Below are 10382 nucleotides of genomic sequence, written 5' to 3' on the forward strand. Positions count from 1 at the left end.
ACAAGAAGGAATGGATATGAAGAGGAATAGGGGATTAAGGGAAGATGACGATTGTATACATTTTCTTATTTTATTTAACTTTTCTTTTCAATTTGTTTTGATTTATGTTTTATTTATAGTTTATAATAATAGATAAATAATGCAAAATATATATAACAAGGGTAATCTTGTCATTTTATGTCTATCAGGGACCAAACACGTAACAAAAGCATACAATAGGGATGGTCCAAGTTAAAAATTCTTCGTAGGGACCAACCATGCAGACTGCCCCAAACCATAGGGACCATTTGTGTAATTTACCCTAAAATATATATAATAACAAAGTTGTGAAAAAAGTGGGCCGAAAATGTAAAAAGGAAAAAGTAAGAGACTAAAATTTTAATATTTCAAATGGTCGTTGTGTAAAATTTTACAAATTGTCCTTAAGCAAGTTTTACAAAATGACAGAAATAATCCATATTCAAAATTCTTTCAACTTAACGGATTAAACTAACAGACATTAACGGTAATGACCATTTGTGTGCAAGGTTTGCTCCGTAAGAACTATCTCAAGGAAAAAAGTTTCGTAAGGACCATTTCATGGAAAAACTATAAAGCTAAAGAACCATTCGTATAATTTACTCTTAATTTTTAATTGGTTAATTCTATTTATTTATTAAAAAAATGTTTAATAAATAAGGTGGCCTAGTTATATCCCGCTACTCTTTATGGAAATATGAATTGTCCATTTAGCCCATTGTCCCTCGTCTTCTCCGATGAAGTTGTATTCTCCGTTCAGCCATAATCTTTAACCAACATAAAGATAAAAATCCAAAACCAAAACAGTAAACCTATAAAATGGAATTAACAATATATAGAATAAATAAGCCACATATGGAATTAGTACAATCATGAGCCCTAAATCTCTATTCTCGTCAAATTAGTCCAACTGACCCCTCTGGTAAAATCCACCACCACCATCACTTCTGCAACTTGAATCCAGAAAAAAAAATGAAAATAACGATGTGTAAGTGGATTTATGTAGGGAGAGGAACAGATGGAGGAGAGGGTTCTGAAAATCGAATTGAAAGACTTTTATAAATTTCTTGCTTCAAAATTGAATCCAAATCGATTACCGCAATAGTTAATGGAACTACTTCATCTTATAGAACTTTTCTAACTTAAAAATCCCAAGTAGAAGCGATGGTGGAGAGAAGGTTGTTGCTGTAACAAGACTTTGTCAAAGAGCCTCCTCCCATTGCACAACTGTGATGCAAGGATCGAGCAGCGGTGGTGGAGATCTACACCGGCCGCCGAAGGCGGAGCCCTAAAGTAGTTGAGATCGAAAGCGCTTTTTGGTCAAATTTTCAAGTAGAAGCGATGGTGGAGAGAAGGTTGTTGCCGAAGATGGTTGTCGAAACGACGATGAGGACATTGATGGCTCTCTGATCTCATGATATAGAGAAGACATAGGTAGAGTATTTGAAAGGATGTAGGTAACTTAAGGTGGTCTTGGGAGTATATGTCGACGAGCACTAGGTTTGGCAGCACCGACGACGCTGGTGGTGTGCTCGGTGGCTAACCGGAGAGCAAGACGAAGCAGTTCTGGTCAAGAAGCATAGTTGGGGATCTCATTTAGGAAGAAGCAAAGAAGAAAAACTAAAACCAAAATGGAGAGTGAGAAAGGGTGAGGGAAAGAGGAGGGGTGGGGGCAGGATCTATTTGATGGAGGTGTTTAATTTATTTTTTATCTTTTTAGATTTAAAAAAATATTAATAGATAATAGACAATTAAAAAATAAATTATTAACGGCAAAATAGTTTTTTTTATATCTGTCAGGGACCAAACACGTAAAAATAACATGTAATAGCGATGGTCCAAGTTTAAAAAAAACAAACTAAGGACCAAACACGCAGATTATCCAAAACCATAGGGACCATTCGCATAATTTACACTTTCATGATATAAGGTACACTATCATACCAAAACATTATTTAAATATGCTATCATATCGATAACCAAATTTCACCAAAAGTAATACCTATTTTATTCGGTTATGTGAGCTCATAAATTTTGTTTGGTTAAGTAATACCTCAAGCTAACATCCCTTTATACATAAAATATTTCGATAAACCTAAAGACCTTTTAACAAGCTTGTAAAAAAACCCAAGAAATTCGTACCTAGTACGTGGTTGGACTAATATGTCGAAGGAACTATAACGGTTCACCCACGACGACCGAGAATATACTTATCAGAATAAATATTTTTTCGGTTTGTTCATATTTGAGTAATTACATTTTTTGTACACATTAAGGTAACAAACTTGCTGAAAGTGTTCACATATGACCATTATAACTGACTGTAGCTGGGTTACATCCGGTCATAATGGTCATATGTGAACACCTCCAACAAGTTCATTACTTATATGTGTACAAAAAAAAGTTACCCAAATATAAACAAAACAAAAAGGTAATTACACTGATAAGTCAACTTCCATTTCAATTAAGGTAGTCGATCATAATGTTTGCAATATTAATAGATTCAGTTAAATTCCCTTAAAACAATATTTATGACTATTTATGAGTATTTATATTGGTAACGACATATTGGGAGCCGTTTTTGTAGTGTATATATATATATATATATATATATATATATATATATATATATATATATATATATATATATATAGTCAAGATCAAATAAGAAGAAAATTTTTGGTAGGAAGGTAAGAAGTTTTTTTTCTACATATTTTTTCCACGAACAAACTAAATGAATCATTAGATGATTCATTTGTAAGATGATTCACAAGAAAAAATTCTCAAAAAAATATCTCGATGATTCATTTATACAATGATTTTGTTGTTATTCACTAAAATTGTCATAAAAGTGAAATTTTTTTCTTAATTTACTTAAAAATGAATCATAAAGATGTTTTTTTTGGGAATTTTTTCTTGTGAATCATCTTACAAATGAATCATCTAGTGATTCATTTATTTTGTTCGTCAAAAATATATGTAGAAAAAAAACTTCTTACCTTCCTACCAAAAAAAATTTCTTACCGTATATATATATATATATATATATATATATATATATATATATATATATATATATATCCCCTATTATAATAAAACAGTACCTAGCCTCCACGTGTCAATCGCTCCACCCCTTCCCATCAAGTTTTCCCGCCCATAATTTTTATGTGAATTTCCGAAATTGCCCAGAAACCAATTATTAACCCCTTAGCATTTCGCCTTCTGTATTTGAATTTGAATTTGAACAACACAATCCCAAAAATTCAGGCATCAAATTAGTGTTCTCCTAAAATCTCTCACAATTTGCCATAGGCGTATACTATCCTTTTAAATCGGTTTCAATCAAATGAAATCATCAATCTGTCCCACAAAATCAGAGACTATGTGTATCAGCAAAAATCGATGTATTTCTCTTCTCCTCCTCCACTGTCTCCGCCATGAAAGAGGTCGGGGCTTGCTCCCTCTAGGTTGCGTTTCACTCTTTTAATGCCACAATCCATTTAAAACGTAAGATTTCATCGTTTCCTAATTAATTTGAGTTGATTAGCATGATCATGAAGGTAAATATTTCTAAATTTATTCCTAAATCTTATGTTTTAAACCTCTCACACACCCTCTGATTATGGCTTTAGAACTTCAATTTTTACTGCATTTGAGAATCAAATGACCTCTTGCTATAGAAAAAACAAATTCTATGTGATTATGGCTCTATAGCGCTCTGACGGCTTTGGACATAATGTTAAAATTTTCCACTCGCCACCCATTCGATGAAATGCCTCAGAGGTCTCAAGAATAATTGTAAGTGCATCAATGACAGAAATGTAATTATCTCAGAAGCTAAGTTTTTAGTACGAATAATAAATTACATTGTAAGCTACTTATCTCAGTCCTTTCTTTTACTTTTAGTTTTTTTTTTTTTTTTGTTATTTCTGATTGTAGATTATATAGACAGTGAATCCTTGCACAACAATGATGGATGTTGGACAAAATGTAGTGTTTTGTTACCACCCCTGCAAAGAAATCAAAGAGTTTTCAAGCTACTTATCTCACTCCTTTCTTCTGTTACACTAAACATGTAATGGTTCATGCAGGAGATGATTACATGATCGTAGTATGCAACTATAAACTCCATATATGTTTGTTCACACTTCCAGGCATCTTGATTACATTTGGACACATTTAGACTTTTCAGACTTCATAAAACAATATACTTAAAAATAATACGTTGCATGTTTTAGATACAAAAGCTTGGGAAGAGGTCACGTGGAATTCAGAGGATAAAAGCATAAGAGTCTGGGATGCTACAAAAATAACATGTCTTCAAACCTTTCATAGGGAGCATGATAGATTTTGGATTCTTGGGTGTCAGTCTGAAATAAATCTTCTTGCAGCAGGGCACGATAGTGACGTGATAGTTTTAAAATTAGAAAGAGAACGCCCTACTTCTTCTGTTAGTGGTGATTCTTTTTTCTTCATCAAAAATTGTTTTCTTCGTTTCTATGAGTACTCAACACAAAAAGAAAATCAAATCCTACCAATCTGAAGGCCAGGATCAGTCAGTTTAAACTAGGTCCTACAAACCCTTTCTTATAGCCCTAGAGAAAACGTAGTCTTAATATGTTTAGAAGCAGATAGTGGGTCATACAAACTCTACATTGTCCCTAAAGATAGCTTCACAAGAGACCATACAGTTCAAGAAGGAAAAAGAGGAGTTGCTGGCTCTGCCCCTCTATAGCTTATTTTCCCGTCTATATTATCAAAATTGAATTTCCGATTATACCCTTGTGTTCCTATTAAAGCCATGCCCTATTAAATCCGACCGGAAGAACGAGGAGGGATATGATGTATTTGAATTTGAATTCAATTTGACTAATTTCGGTTCTCATTGTCAAGAAATCAATAAAAATAGCTATCAAATCGCAAGAAATCAGGAAGCAAAATCAATTTCAATTTTGAATTGTATTTACTAAGCTTCGGTAGACTCCATATATCACCTCAATCGATTCTATTCCTGGGTCTCTCTTTGCAGAACACATATTTCTCATGCTTCCAACGACCTTAACCATTGATTCTGCTCAATCATGATTTTGAAGATTTTATGGTGAATGTTGGAAACCTCTACCGACTTGATAAGTTTTGGTAAGTTTGTATTTAAGATTGTTCTTTAATCGTTTTTTTGTTTGATTTTAGGGATTCAATTGCCACTTTATCAAGATTAACAAACTTGAAGTAGGTACTATATGCAGAACTGAAATTTCTTATCGACCAAGTCTTTGATAATAATTTTATCAAGTTTAACAAGCTTGAAGTTTCTTAGTTTGGTTTCGTTAGGAATCCGGGCCCAATTCCTTACAATATAATATTGAACACATTTGAGTACACTGATTTGAATGCTTCCAGGGTTGACTTAATTCCACCAACTTTTTTCAAGAATGGTGAGTTTTCAAAGTGTTAATCTTGGTGGGAATTTCTTGATTTCTACCAAACAGGGTTGATTTATTATCAAATTTGATCAATTTAAGCTTTAGCGAAAATGGTTTTTTTGGTCAATTACCAGATCTATTTGATTTGGTAAACACATTTTTATCTCAAAAACAATTCTTTTTTTCTGGTCAAATCCTGTTCAAATATGGTTAGCTCAATCATCTTCAAATTCTCAATCTTTCATTCAATCCACTCTTTGATGTCTCACCATTTTCTTTATTCTCACTGTCATCCATTACTTACTTGAATCTAACATCAATAAAAGTTGTATGGATGGGAAATGCCTCATGATTGATGTGACAGGTCAGCATCTAAGTACTTATTATGTAGAAGAAGCTTGACGGGTAGAAATTGAGAACTAAATGTTTCAAAGATTCTTAACATATAAGGAATCCAGTTATATTTATATTAGCATCTAAAAAACTTTGTGCTCAAGGTGTATCAAAACTGAAATTGTTGCATAAATCGGTCCAGGATTACTCTTTTACGGGCTACTCATCCGAACTTTTAACCAGTTCAAGTAAGTATGGTATGCGAGTTTCCTTTTTACTTAATGTACTGAATGGGTACAAATGAATGTATTTAAAAATTTTCTTTTTTTCCTTGATGTATAAAGAAACTTTCGTTAATACTTAATGCATTGAGAATGTCTTAATGAGTATTAAGTGAGGGAGGGGATCTTTAAACATCTCAATAAAACTAAATTTCCGATTATACCCTTGTGCTCCTATATTTGACTTGTCTTTTTGCCAACAAGCCACCACCAAGTTACAAAGAGGTACTATTTCTCACCGTATTTTTGTCTTTTTTGCTTGATATTTTTATTGGGTTCTTTTCTCTGTTTCAAGTATTGACTAAGAGAAATTGCTTATATCTAAAGACAGTTATTTTGGCCTACCCCAACTCTTTAGTGGCATTTACTATTTGATGGCTAATATATTACGAGCTTTTATCTTATATTGTTGTGATTATTTCCTAAAGCAATTAAAATTTAAAATGAACTCATTGTAGGCATGGGATCTGGTAAGAGCTGCCAAAGTATGAAGAAAAATTGGCGAATTATGAAGAACAGGGGTTGAAGTTGTGATGACAATAGAATTTCCTTCATCATTCTAAAGATGAATATGCACAATTTTTCTTGAAAGTTCAGGTATTGAGTTTATTATTTTGGAATAAGACCATTATGTAAATTCTATATTGATCAGAATAGGCCTACTAACTACTTTCGTTCTATATACAATGAGTTCTTCTATGTTTTCTTTTTATCAAATTTTGATTAAACACTCTTTTGTACTCACAGATGCTTATAGAATCAATAATGGAAGTGATGGAAATTTGGTTGCTAGAAGGAAGACTTTAACAAATGGTGAACAATTCTTCCATTGTATGAAACATTGATTTGCTTATGTTAAATATAAAGTAATATAAAATCACGTTTTATTTATGATGGAAGGAATTGTAAAGCTGTTAAGTGGCTATTGTAATCCTGGAACAAACATTGAGTTACTTATCAAACAATAGATTAGTAGAATATGTCTTAGTTCAAAGAATTTGGTCAATTCGTTCTTACTTTCTTAGTTATTTGACGATAGTTATCCAAAACAGTCATATATTCAAATTGAAAATGCATATGGATTATTTTGGATTTTATACTACTAATTTTGAAAGATAAGATTTTAAATCATAAACTTTGATATCTTTTTTTATTAGACAATCAAAATTATAATTCTATTTCAAATGATCAACCGTGGAATTCCACGGGATTAAACCTACTATATATATATATATATATATATATATATATATATATATATATACATATATATATATATATATATATATATATATATATATATATATATAAAGAGAGAGAGAGAGAGAGAGAGAGATAGATTAAATATCCTCCTACATTTTTCCCTACTATCCTCATACCCACATTAAATTGTGACAATTGGATTAAAATATTATCAATTTTATTAAATGTTTTATTAACTGAGACACATGTCAACATTTGATAAGGTAGGAGGATAAGTAGGAATAAAATATAGGATGATATTTAATTTCTCAGATATATATATATATATATATATATATATATATATATATATATATATATATATATATATATATATATATATATATATATATATATATCTTTATACCTTAATACGCATTTACCATGTTTTGCTGAATTTTAAGAGGTACAATCCTTAAACCATCATGTACAACTACTTTATGCATTCTGGCAAAAATGATCTTATCCGGTTTAACATACTTTTTAAACCTTAAGTGTGGATAGCTTTTGACCCGATCTCCTTCCTTATCGTGTCCAACAACTTCAATAGAAGAGCAACTTCTCTTCTCCTATTTTTTTGAAAATCCCTATTCTTCAGACGATAATTTGAAGAGACTCATCCCACGTTTAGTCAAAGCAATCACCCATTACAAATTACTCCATATTTAGGTGTTTACATTCTCCAATTTCGTTGTGCTCTCTCTCTCTCTGTGTGTGTGTGTGTGTGTAAGCTTGATGTGTTCATCTTTGATTCCATGTAGGTTTGCTGGTTCATATTAACTGAAGGTTTATGGAAGTGGTGGTGATTGAAACAATGACATCACTCCCCTGGTAGTACCAGGTAAGAGCCCTAACGTGATTTTTGTTTTCTAGCCCTAATTTGATATATTTTTTTAAGTTTCGTTTCGATTTTGGCTTCTTGCACTTTTCGGTTTTCTGTATTGGCTGAAGACACAACTTTATCTATCTCGCTGTAATCTCGATTAAAAACCCTAGCTTAGAGCTCCCAAAGCTCCCCCGTTCCCTGACCATGAAATGTTTTCTGCCAGTAGCGCTCCTCCATCTCTCTTTGTAAAAAAAGCCCTAAGCTCCACCGCCACAATTAAATAAAAAAATAACGATGTTGATGATCTCAGTCTCATTGAAAAGGTGATGTCTTTCATTAATTTATGCAATTAAATAAACAAATAATGATGTCATGCTGCAACAGGAAACTTGAAGGACTGCATGTATTGCCAAAATGGAACCATCTGGTATGCTTTTTCATATTGTTCTTCCAAAATAGCTTCCCTGAAGAATGCTCATATTGGAATAATTCTTTCATTTTATTCTTTAATCATTTACTCTATTTTCTTTTGAAATACCATTTATTTTTGTTATGTTGATTCCCAAGTTGAAATTTTTATGTTTCCAAGGCTAAGATCACAATTCGTTTTCAAACTATTGGGTTTTGGAAAGAAATGCTTGCTTAAATTTGAATTTTGAGAGAAAGTTGATTATTTGATATTATGTAGCATTTTCATATCCAGATCTTGGAAAATGAACCCAAGGACTCCACAATAAGACTGGTGAGTTTCAGATGAAAATTATGGACATTGATAGTGAGCATCTTGGCATACCTGAAGCAGAGTACCATGTCATTGTTCGAATGTCTTATCTGAATTTGCAAGAATCTGCAAAGATCTCAACATATTGGTGAGACTGGTAATTAGCTTTTCTCTAGATTTGTCTGTTAACATCATTAATATCTATAGTTGTAACTGTTTTGTGTGATTGTTGTCAATAATATTTTTAAAACTATCAATAGTTGTAATTTTTTTGTGTGATTGTTTTCAATTATAATTTGTGGGTCATTTTAACAGGTGATTTGATTGTTCGTTTACAAAGGCTAATGGGTTAACTGAAAGTTCTTGTGTACTCCATCCTGTTAGATTATGGAGCTGATGCTAATAGTACATGTAATTTTTTTTAGCATTGTCAAGTGCAACACATATTGGAGATTTTTGTACCACCTTTTAAATTAGAGAATAAATTGCAGTTTTTATTTAGTTAATGTTAGTAGTCATAGTAGAATGTGTGTCCAAACACCTGTTTATTCAGTTTTTTACCATGCCCTGCAAAAAAAGGATGACATCTTGAGCTGCAGTCTAGATCGGGATTTGAGTATTTTACTTTGTAAAAACACCCAACTAAAACTTTATATGTCTTTTATAAAGTTGGAGGCTATGTTGCATCACATTTAAAATGACTCATTTGTTGCATTTCTTTTTTTCTCTTCAGGTGATGTTTTATTGATTCCTATCAAGATTTCTTGTGTGACATGAACTAAAAAAAATCACGTAGCTTCTATTACATTATGCTTTTGTTCAATGTATTGCCAGATCAATTTTCATCCATCTTTTATTGGTTGCTTATGCATTTAAAATAGCTTTGACAGATTCATGATTGCAATTTGCAGATATCTTCTTAACCTGATTGCACTAATCTAAGGCACTTTTGTTTCCACTCTATCAGAGGTATGTTAATAGCAAATCATAAAGTATTCCAGATCTTATTTTGATCATACTTTCTCATATTACCTTCTTAACATGTACTCATGTTCCGCAAACTTGAATTTTGTTGATATATATGCTAGCTAGCATGATAAAATGATATGAACACATATATTGAAATCTGTAAGAGGAACTCATGTCCTATGATCATGTTCTTTACGAAATGGTGGCCGGGAAAAGATATATAAAACCAAGAAAAAAACCTTCTGCAGTTGGAAAACTCACAAAAAACACCAATATTGAGGCTTTAATATCATATGGTTCATTCAACGCTAGATGATATTAAGATTGTGGGTTGTTACCTGTGTAAACATTTGAATAAAATACTTGAGAGTTGACTTATCTATGTTATTACAAGCAAGTGAAATAGGAAAATAATAGATAACTCCAAACAACAATTAGCAAAGGGCATAACAAAATTGCAATTTAATACGAAGATGGTTTGTATATGTTATAGATCCTTTTATGTTTTAGATCAATGTATTTTATAGATATATTTGTTTGTAAATTTTATGTGGGTAGTGATTATGGAC

Source organism: Lactuca virosa, chromosome 3 (genome assembly GCF_052849685.1).
Source record: "Lactuca virosa cultivar CGN04683 chromosome 3, Lactuca_virosa_CGN04683_v6, whole genome shotgun sequence".
Classification (NCBI taxonomy): Eukaryota; Viridiplantae; Streptophyta; class Magnoliopsida; order Asterales; family Asteraceae; genus Lactuca; species Lactuca virosa.